The following is a 10249-nucleotide window of genomic DNA, read 5'->3' on the forward strand; positions in this document are numbered from 1 at the left end:
AGTACTAACACAGACCCAGTACAGCCGGCTTCAGCAAGTACTAACACAGACCCAGTACAGCCATCTTCAGCAAGTACTAACACAGACCCGGTACAGCCGTCTTCAGCCAGTACACAGACCCAGGTGAAGTACAGGCAGCCTCAGCCAGTACTAGCACAACCAGAGGTGTACAACCAGCATCAGATACAAGCAGCTCAGACCCTAATAGAACTGTTGCTGCTCCACCAAATGACCCAGCAGATTGACCCCCAGTCTTCACAGACTTTATGAGGACTGAGTTAGGGGTCCATTCAAACCAGGACTGGATTTTTCTTACCCTAAAGACAAGTCTAGAAGAGGTTTCCATTCAGGCTTATTACAGAGACAGCTGTCAAATGGGGAAAAGATTACCAGGAGGTGGCTTTCATACTCAATCTAAAACAACGCTGTGTATTGTTTCTGCTGTAAGCTCTTTTCTACAAAAGACTACAAAATAATAAAGGAAGGCGTGAATGACTGGTCAAATATCACCGCCATTTTGAAACACCATGGGGGTTAACTGCATTGTTGGTAAGTAAGCATTTCACTGTCAGGTCTACTACACCTGTTGTATTCAGCATTTCACTGTAAGGTCTACTACACCTGTTGTATTCAGCATTTCACTGTAAGGTCTACTACACCTGTTGTATTCAGCATTTCACGGTAAGGTCTACTACACCTGTTGTATTCAGCATTTCACTGTAGGGTCTACTACACCTGTTGTATTCGGCGCATGTGACTAATAACATTTGATTTGATTTTTACATTTACATTTAAGTCATTTAGCAGACGCTCTTATCCAGAGCGACTTACAAATTGATTGATTTGATACAAATGACAATTTTGTAGGCTGAAAGAAAGAGGTGGCGGGATGTCCTTGTACACGTTTAATAAGTATCACCCAGTCTCTGTCTGAAAGAAACCTAGCATTCAGGGGTTCATCAGACAAACTCTTCCAACCAGATAATGGAAACTTCCTAAAAGAGGTTGAATTACTGGCAAAATGTAACTCCGTTGTGGAAAATCGTCTCAGCAAAATGAAAGATGGAGAGACACATGCTCATTACCTTGGGAAGCGCACACAGAATGAGCTGATACAGATTGTGAGTGACAAGATTCTGAAAGCAATAGTGACTCAAGTAAGAGACTCAAAGTACTTCTCCATTATCTTGGACTGTACACCTGACATTAGTCACCAGGAACAAATGTCCATTATTGTCACGCCCTGACCATAGAGAGCTTTAATTCTCTATGTTGGTTAGGTCGGGATGTGATTTAAGGGTGGGTTATCTAGGTGAATTATATTTCTATATTGGCCTAGTATGGTTCCCAATCAGAGGCAGCTGTTTATCGTTGTCTCTGATTGGGGATCATAATTTAGGTAGCCATTTTCCCATTGTGCTTTTTGGGATCTTGTCTATGTTTAGTTGCCTGTGAGCATTATTATAGCTTCACGTTTCGTTTGTTCGTTTTGTTCTTTTGTTCTTTTAAGTTTTCTATTCCATAATAAAGGATGGAAACATACCACGCTGCATCTTGGTCTACTCCTTATGACAAACGTGACAATTATTCTGAGACGCGTGGCTTTAAAAGGAAAGCCAGAGATCAAGGAGCACTTCCTCGGCTTTGTGAATGTTGAGGTTTACAACAGGCTTGAATCTGTCCACTGTCATCTTAGATAAGCTGAACGAGCTGAAGATTCCATTTGAAGATTGCAGAGGGCAAGCTTATAATAATGGGACCAACATGAAGGGCAAGCACCAAGGAGTACAAGCCAGACTGCTCCAAAAACATCCCAGAGCCGTGTCATCCCATGTGGAGCACATACTCTAAACCTTGTCGCTGCAGATGCTGCCAAATCTTCAAAAGGTGCAGTTGGGTTTTTTGGGCATGTGAAAAAGCTYTTCACCTTCTTTTCAGCTGGCACACAAAGATGGGAGTGTTTTGAAGAAACACCTGAACATAACCGTGAAGTCATGGAGTGACACAAGATGGGAGAGTAGGCTCCAAAGTGTTCATGCAATCAGGTATCAGGCTTCTGAGGTTCGGGAGGCATTACTGGAAGCAAGACAGACGAGCAACGATCCTCTGGCCAAAGTGGMGGCACAAGCACTTGCAGAGGAAGTTGKGTCCTACCGCTTSTTGATTTGCTGTRTCGTATGGTGTGAGATACTGACAATGACAAACAAGATGAACAGGCTCCTCCAATCCGCTTCAATGCAGTTGGATATCGCACTGAATTTAATCTCAAATGCAAAGGCCTCCCTCACTACATACCGGGGAAACTGGATTCTCTGAGGCCCAGACAAAAGCCAAAAGCATTTGTGAAGAAATGAATGTGAACGCTGTTCTGAAAGAGAAGAAACTGAGGCATTTCAGCTAATGAGGCTCCTGATGAACCAGTGACTGATGCACTGAAAAACCTCCAAGTCAACTACTTCAACGTTGTGGTCGACTCTGCTGTGACATCCATGGATGAGAGATTTGAAACACTCAACCAGGTCAAAACTAAATATGGAGCACAGCCTCTCAGATGTCCAGCGGATCTTTAAAGGATCAACTGCATGGAAGTTGAAAACACTCTTAACCTTCAGAGATGACTGTGACATCAGTGGAATGGATCTGGCACACGACATTCAGAGATGACTGTGACATCAGTGGAATGGATCTGACACACGACATTCAGAGATGACTGTGACATCGTGGAATGGATCTGACACACGGACATCAGAGAATGACTGTGACATCAGTGAATGGATCTGGGCACACGACATTCAGAGATGACTGTGACATCAGTGGAATGGATCTGACACCACGACATTCAGAGATGGAACTGTTGACATCAGTGGAATGGATCTGACACACACATTCAGAGATGACTGTGACATCAGTGGAATGGATCTACACACGACATTCAGAGATGACTTGTGACATTCAGGTGGAATGGACCTGGCACACGAGATTCAGAGATGACTGTGACATCAGGGAATGGATCCGGGAACACGAGATTCAGAGATGACTGTGACATCAGTGGAATGGATCGGGAACACGAGATCAAGAGATGACTGTGACATCAGTGGAATGGATCGGGAACACGAGATTCAGAAGATGACCTTGACATCAGTGAATGATCTGGCACACGAGATTCAGAGATGGACTCGTGCCATCAGTGGAATGGTCTGGCACACGACATTCAGAGATGACTGTGACATCAGTGGAATGGATCTGGCACACGAGATTCAGAGATGACTGTGACATCAGTGGAATGGATCGGGAACACGAGATTCAGAGATGACTGTGACATCAGTGGAATGGATCGGGAACACGAGATTCAGAATTTAACTGATCTGCCATCAGACAAGATGACTGCCTTTGAGCTGCTTTCCTTTCTCCGTGAGGAAAACCTGGAGGAACTCTATCCTAACCTTTTGGACAGCTCTAAGAATTGCAGTCACCCTACCAGTAACAGTAGCATCAGCAGAGAGGAGCTTTTCAAAATGAAAGCTCATCGAAAGCTATCTGAGGTCTTCCATGTCACAGGAAGGTTTGAGTGGTCTGGCGATGGTGAGCATAAATCACCACGTGGGGAAACATGTCCTACGATGACATCATTGTGATGATTTTGCCTCAAGAAAGTACAGAAGAGGAATATGTTGATGGTAAGATTTTAATTCAAACATTCAAATGTTTACACACTTAGTAACATTTAAGATTGTATGGCAGAAGTGCATTTGTGTAAATGACTGCTTAACTATCTGACATAGTTTCTCAATTTCTTCCAGACAGTCCAGACAGACTGGTGTCTATGCTGATGCTGAAAATGCCCAGGCTGTAGAGGGAACCAAAGTTAATCACACAGCTGTATCGGTTTTATTTTACTATTTTGAGACATATAGCTGCAGCCATAGCCCATAGGCTTATGTTTACATTGTATAGACAAAGCTAATTGTATAATATTGTGAGGACTGGACTAATTACCAGGCAGCAGAGCCAAAGCTCAGTGTTATATTTTATTATTTTCTACATTTTATATTTTCTACAATTTCTTATTTATGTTAATATTCACTTATCTTAAGATTCTATAGAAAATATTCTATTCAATAAATATTGTTTGTTTAAACCTTATTCTGTTCTGTATAGGTGTACTTATTCTTAGACCGACAGATGGAGCAAACTGTTTTAAAGGAGGGAGGATTGTAGTGGGAGCACTGGGGTATCAGGTGTGACTGTGTGGCAATGGCAAATGGTTTACATGGCTCACGGGTCAGGTAGGAGGGCCCCTTAGCAGAATTTTGCTTAGGGCCCCAGGGAGGTCAGGACCGGCTCTGGTAGGAACTCCTTCAAGATTGTTGGAAAAGCATTCCAGGTGAAGCTGGTTGAGAGAATGCCAAGCGTGTGCAAACCGGTCATCAACACAAAGGCTGGCTACTTTGAAGAATCTAAAATATAAACTATATTTTGATTTGTTTGACACTTTTTTTGGTTACTACATGATTCCATATGTGTTGTTTCATAGTTGTGATGTCTTCACTATTATTCTACAATGTAGAAAATATAAAAAATAAAGAAAAACCCTTGAATGAGTAGGTGTGTCCAAACTTTTGACTGGTGCTGTACTTCTGCAAATGCGAGGATGGTGTATTATAAAGGTGCATTTTTTGGGGGTGAAAATGAGCTTTACCGAACTTGAAACCCACGCGCAGCATATGTTAAAATGTGATATGCCAAATCTTTACTAAGTCTAGTCTCTTTTAAGACCACAGAGATCATATATGAAATGAATAGACAGACACCCAAACATATAGAATCCCTATCTAAAATTATAACTGTCGGCTAATCACTGTACCTGGATCCGGGGGTCAACCACTTCGTCCTCGGGAGATTCACACTCTTTCACTGGCTTGATTCCATTTTCTAACTTCTCCATTTTGTGGGGGTTCTCAGAACCAGGGTCCTCCGTAAAACACAAAACAAGACCCCCACCGAGATGAGACTTTAGCCGCTAGTTGAGTTTAGGCGGTCCGTCGCCTCTTTCTTCACAGGGAGAAGATTCGAGTGAATTCCGTTATAATAGAATACATAGCAGGCTCGCAAACACACGAATTTACTGCAGACGTCCGGGATAGACAGAAAACAGCAGAGCCAGGAAAGCGTGTCTGTTTGTAGCTCACCACTGGAATGAATCCCACAGACACAACAGGCGGTTTTTCTGAAAGCGACCTTCCCGGACAGAGACAGCGTGAGTGAGAGTGAGTGAGTGAGTGAGTGAGTGAGTTTAATGAGAGGAGAGAGCGCGAAATAGCTGTGGAATGAGAGGTCGGATATAAAGAGAGTTGGGTTTAGTGCGTCATCTGCTGACAACTAAGATGAATGCAGATGTAGTGCGAGTGGCCCAGAGAGCACGGATTTGTTGTGTTATCATATAGGAGTAATGAACAACAGACCTCAAGCTAAATATCTAATGTATACACAAGTTGAGGATAAACCAACTATGTAATAACGTTTATATAAGCAGCTTGTTAGCATTTTGTTACAGAAGAACAACAGAATAGCTGATAGTTGTCGGTCAAGGAAGTGACATTATTTTCTGTATTTACTGATGAAGCACCATCTGCAGCCTGCTGAAAAACACACTGCCGTGTGATGGATGTCGGTGGTGGACGGACACGGTGTGGGTAACGGGTCACTTTATGTGCGTGTGTCCTATGTAACACCTCATTGGAGTGTTGTCACATTGATTGATGAGGTGTCATACTTGGCTCATGCCAAACATACACACACACTAACACATAGGCAATACACATTTCATGAGGGGTCACAGCGTTCTCTCAAAGTTCTCTGAACAGTATGGATGACTGTCACGATCGTCGTAAGAACATTCGGACCAAAGCGCAGCGTGAAATCGGTTCGACATTTTTATTATAAGTGAACCGCACAACAAAACAATAAAGAATAAACCGATAATAAATAAACACTGACAAAGGCTGTAACGTGTCTATCTACCCACCCCTGAATGAAATAAATAATAAAAATAAACCTACAATCTCCAATTTTGATATTCTATAAAATGTTGGTCGATACACCTGTTCCCAAACGCATTGGGCACAGTAACTCCATGGTTTAATTTAAGTCAAGACTAAGTTAATTCTACTTAAATTAATCAAAAACATTTTTAAATGGCTTCCTGGCAAATTGCTTAACTTCAGATGAATTTGTTCTAGACTAGGGAGTCTCAGACTAAGGTAATGTGAGGACTAACCAGTTCATCTTTGTGAAGCCAAATTAGATGAACTATGTGTATTTCATACTGACCTGAGGATGCTTTAAAAAAACAGGGATGGGACACTAATACAAAAGCATTGATTGGAATTGGAGCAAGTAACCTGAACCAAACAATAGACGTAGGTAAAAGAAAACATTAAAAGAATTTGAGTGACTATGGAAAAAAAAAACTCTTGAAGCGATTTGTGTCAAACAAACCAAAACAAGAAAAATAATGCCTTTGTTGCCTGGCAACAGTACACTCAGCACAGGACACAAACTCATTTGAGGTTGTTTATTATGTCGAAGCTTAAATAAAAAATATATAATGTAGGAGAAAAATCCCTGCAAGGTGAAGTCCCCATAAAGTAACATTCAGTCTAAACCACCATCAAGATAAATAAATATGTTAGTAAAGTGTATAAAAACAATATGAGTACAATAAGTACAAAGTGAAATGCATAAACGGTCATTTTTGTAGTGGCTCTGCTTTAAACACACTGTCCACGTGATACCTACCCAGGCCTGGGCAACTCCAGTCCTCGGGGGCCTGATTGGTACAACACTTTGTCTCCATCCCTAGCTAACACACCTGATTTAAACTAATTGCATTCAAAACTGAAGATCATGATTAGTTGATTATTGGAGTCAGGTGTGTTAGCTGGGGCTTGGGGCAAAAGTGCGACACCAATCAGGCCCCCGAGGACGGGCCCCGGGCCCCAGGACTACAACCCCTCATGGAACACTAGATCCTTATCTCACCCCACATGGAAGACTAGATCCTTATCTCACCCCACATGGAACACTAGATCCTATTCACCCCACATGGAAGACTAGATCCTTATCTCACCCCCACACGGAACACTAGATCCTTATTTCACCCCCACACGGAACACTAGATCCTTATCTCACCCCACATGGAACACTAGATCCTTATCTCACCCCACATGGAACACTAGATCCTTATCTCACCCCACATGAAAGACTAGATCCTTATCTCACCCCACATGGAACACTAGATCCTATCTCACCCCACATGGAACACTAGATCCTTATCTCACCCCACATGGAACACTAGATCCTTATCTCACCCCACATGGAACACTAGATCCTTATCTCACCCCACATAGAACACTAGATCCTTATCTCACCCCACATGAACACTAGATCCTTATCTCACCCCACATGGAACACTAGATCCTTATCTCACCCCACATGGAACACTAGATCCTTATCTCACCCCACATGGAACACTAGATCCTTATCTCACCCCACATGGAACACTAGATCCTTATCTCACCCCACATGGAACACTAGATTCCTTATCTCACCCCACATGGAACACTAGATCCTTATCTCACCCCACATGGAACACTAGATCCTTATCTCACCCCACATGGAACACTAGATCCTTATCTCCCATACAGCAGCTTCAAATGATGTTATCATCAACTCCACACCGTGGTTCTGAGAGCACTGGTATTCAGCTAGCAAGAAGTTAACATCCTCATGTCAATCAATCTAAAGTAAAGTTGGACTCATGATGGATGTCAACAGCTCTCCAGTGTAATTGCTTGCTCTTACTCTTACAACACTGCGCATGCACAATCCCATAACCATTTGCACACATTATTTATGGATCTTTTAAAGGGACAGTGCCATCTAGTGGATATAAATGAATACAGCTACGTGCTTTTACCACCTGGCTACACCTGGACTACAGTTTGTAATGAATTCAACTCAAATTAAAAAGTAAACAAAAGGACGCTACAACAACTTCCGGTAAGGTACTGCATTTATTGTTACAAATCCGAGTCACTTTGAAATGTTTGTTTTCTTGTTGTAACACAACACAGTGGAGTCTAAATGTATTTGTGTGACAGAAATGCAACACAAACAATATCCTACATAATTACTAATATCATTYCTTTAGTGTCTTGACTTTCTAAGGTCCTGTGGAAAAACGTAAAAATGAACTTAAAGAAGACAAAGGCTCTTGCTTGTAGGCAGCGTTTCAAGGCTGATGCAGACCCCCAGTAAGACTAGAGACAGATGAGCTGGGAGACTGGTGGTGGACAACCAGTAAGACCAGAGACAGATGAGCTGGGAGACTGGTGGAGGACCCCCAGTAAGACCAGAGACAGATGAGCTGGGAGACTGGTGGAGAACCCCCAGTTAGACTAGAGACAGATGAGCTGGGAGACTGGTGCAGACCCCCAGTAAGACCAGAGACAGATGAGCTGGGAGACTGGTGGAGAACCCCCAGTAAGACCAGAGACAGATGAGCTGGGGGACTGGTGGAGGACCCCCAGTTAGATCAGAGACAGATGAGCTGGGAGACTGGTGGAAGACCCCCAGTTAGACCAGAGACAGATGAGCTGGGGGACTGGTGGAAGACCCCCAGTTAGACCAGAGACAGATGAGCTGGGGGACTTGTTGACCGGGATCATTGATAGCCAGCAACCCCTGGAAGGTATCGACGACGAACATTTGGACAGTTCAGATGGGGGACCGTTCAAATCCTCATTTGGTAGGACATATTCATTCAACATGTGCCATCCCCGGACTGCAGGGAATATGTAATGTTGTCAGTCATCTCTTGCACTCCCATAAGAAAAAATGATGTAATAAACTTAACTCTTGAACATATACAGTGGGGAGAACAAGTATTTGATACACTGCCGATTTTCCTACTTACAAAGCATGTAGAGGTCTGTAATTTTTATCATAGGTACACTTCAACTGTGAGAGACGGAATCTAAAACAAAAATCCACAAACAACATGGTGCCCAGATCCTCACAATGTCTCAAACAACATGCTCGCCAATGCTTCCAATGACACCCATTTCGACTCTCAACCAACATGGCTGCCCAGATCCTCACAATGACCTCTCACAGGATGCTGCCCGATCCTCACAATGACCCAAACAGCATGGCTGCCGAGATCCTCACAATGACCTCAAAAGATGGCTGCCCTCGATCCTCACAATGGACCTCAAAACAACATTGGCTGCCCAGATTCCTCACAATGAACCTCAAACAGGATGGCTGGCCAATTATCAGGAAAAATTGAATGCAGCTGCTTCATGTTTCTCCCTCTCCTCCTCCTTAAAACTCAAACATGAAGAATTCCACATCTTCATATCATGCTCTTCCTTTAAATACATTTAGTTTGAGCTCATGAAATTCCAATGGCTCAGTTCTCCTTGCATGCTCAGGCCTCTTTTTTGTCTTTGAAACCTCCGACCGGTCAGTGACGCAATCTTCCTCCTGTTCTGCTGGCAGATGTAGCGGTCTGGCCGTATCCTGTTTAAGACAAGTCTCCTCCAAGTCTTAACCTCCAAGTCTTTAACCTCCCAGTCTTAATCCAAGTCTTACTCCAAGTCTAACCTTCAAAGTCGTTTAACCTCCAAGCATGGTGATCATACTGCCTCGAGAAACATACTGCATGAGAGAACATCATCTCTTAAGAGTTGATTACATCATTTTTTTTATTACGGGAGTGCAAGAGATGACTGACAACATTACAATTTCCCTGCAGTCCGGGGATGGCACATGTTGAATGAATAGTGTCCTACCAAATGAGAATTGAATTGGAAGTTCCCCCATCTGAACTGTCACATGTTGTGTTACCTTCCAGGGGTTGCTGGCTATCAATGATCCGGGTCAACAAGTCCCCCAGCATGCATTGTTTCTGGTGCATACGGAGCGGTCTTCCACCTTTTCCCCCCCCTCCCCCCAACAAAAATACCACAAAAAAACAACCTACACAATTTATTTAGTAGTAAAGCAGCTTTGAATCTAGCAAGCACTGCAACCAACTAACTTCCTGTCATCCATACTCTTTAACTCACGTCATTTTTCACCAACAAACCGTAACAATGGGATCAAAATGTATCCTATTATGAGTATGATCCTTTTTCAGATTTTTTCTTAGACCAGACTTGGTTTTCTCAGCTGTTGTACAAGT

At 42.9% G+C, this 10249-nt stretch overlaps 1 long non-coding RNA gene across 1 annotated transcript in view; it reads right to left on the reverse strand.

Annotated features, from left to right (window-relative positions):
* The window catches only part of LOC139025176 (uncharacterized), a 20110-nt gene extending 14816 nt beyond the window's left edge, over positions 1-5294 (reverse strand). Inside the window, exon 1 of the long non-coding RNA XR_011476635.1 lies at positions 4865-5294. This is a non-coding gene — a long non-coding RNA (uncharacterized lncRNA). The remainder of the gene's footprint in view (positions 1-4864) is intronic.
* Positions 5295-10249: the final 4955 nt, after the last annotated feature.

The sequence above is a fragment of the Salvelinus sp. IW2-2015 genome, unplaced genomic scaffold, assembly GCF_002910315.2.
Source record: "Salvelinus sp. IW2-2015 unplaced genomic scaffold, ASM291031v2 Un_scaffold2335, whole genome shotgun sequence".
Taxonomy (NCBI): domain Eukaryota; kingdom Metazoa; phylum Chordata; class Actinopteri; order Salmoniformes; family Salmonidae; genus Salvelinus; species Salvelinus sp. IW2-2015.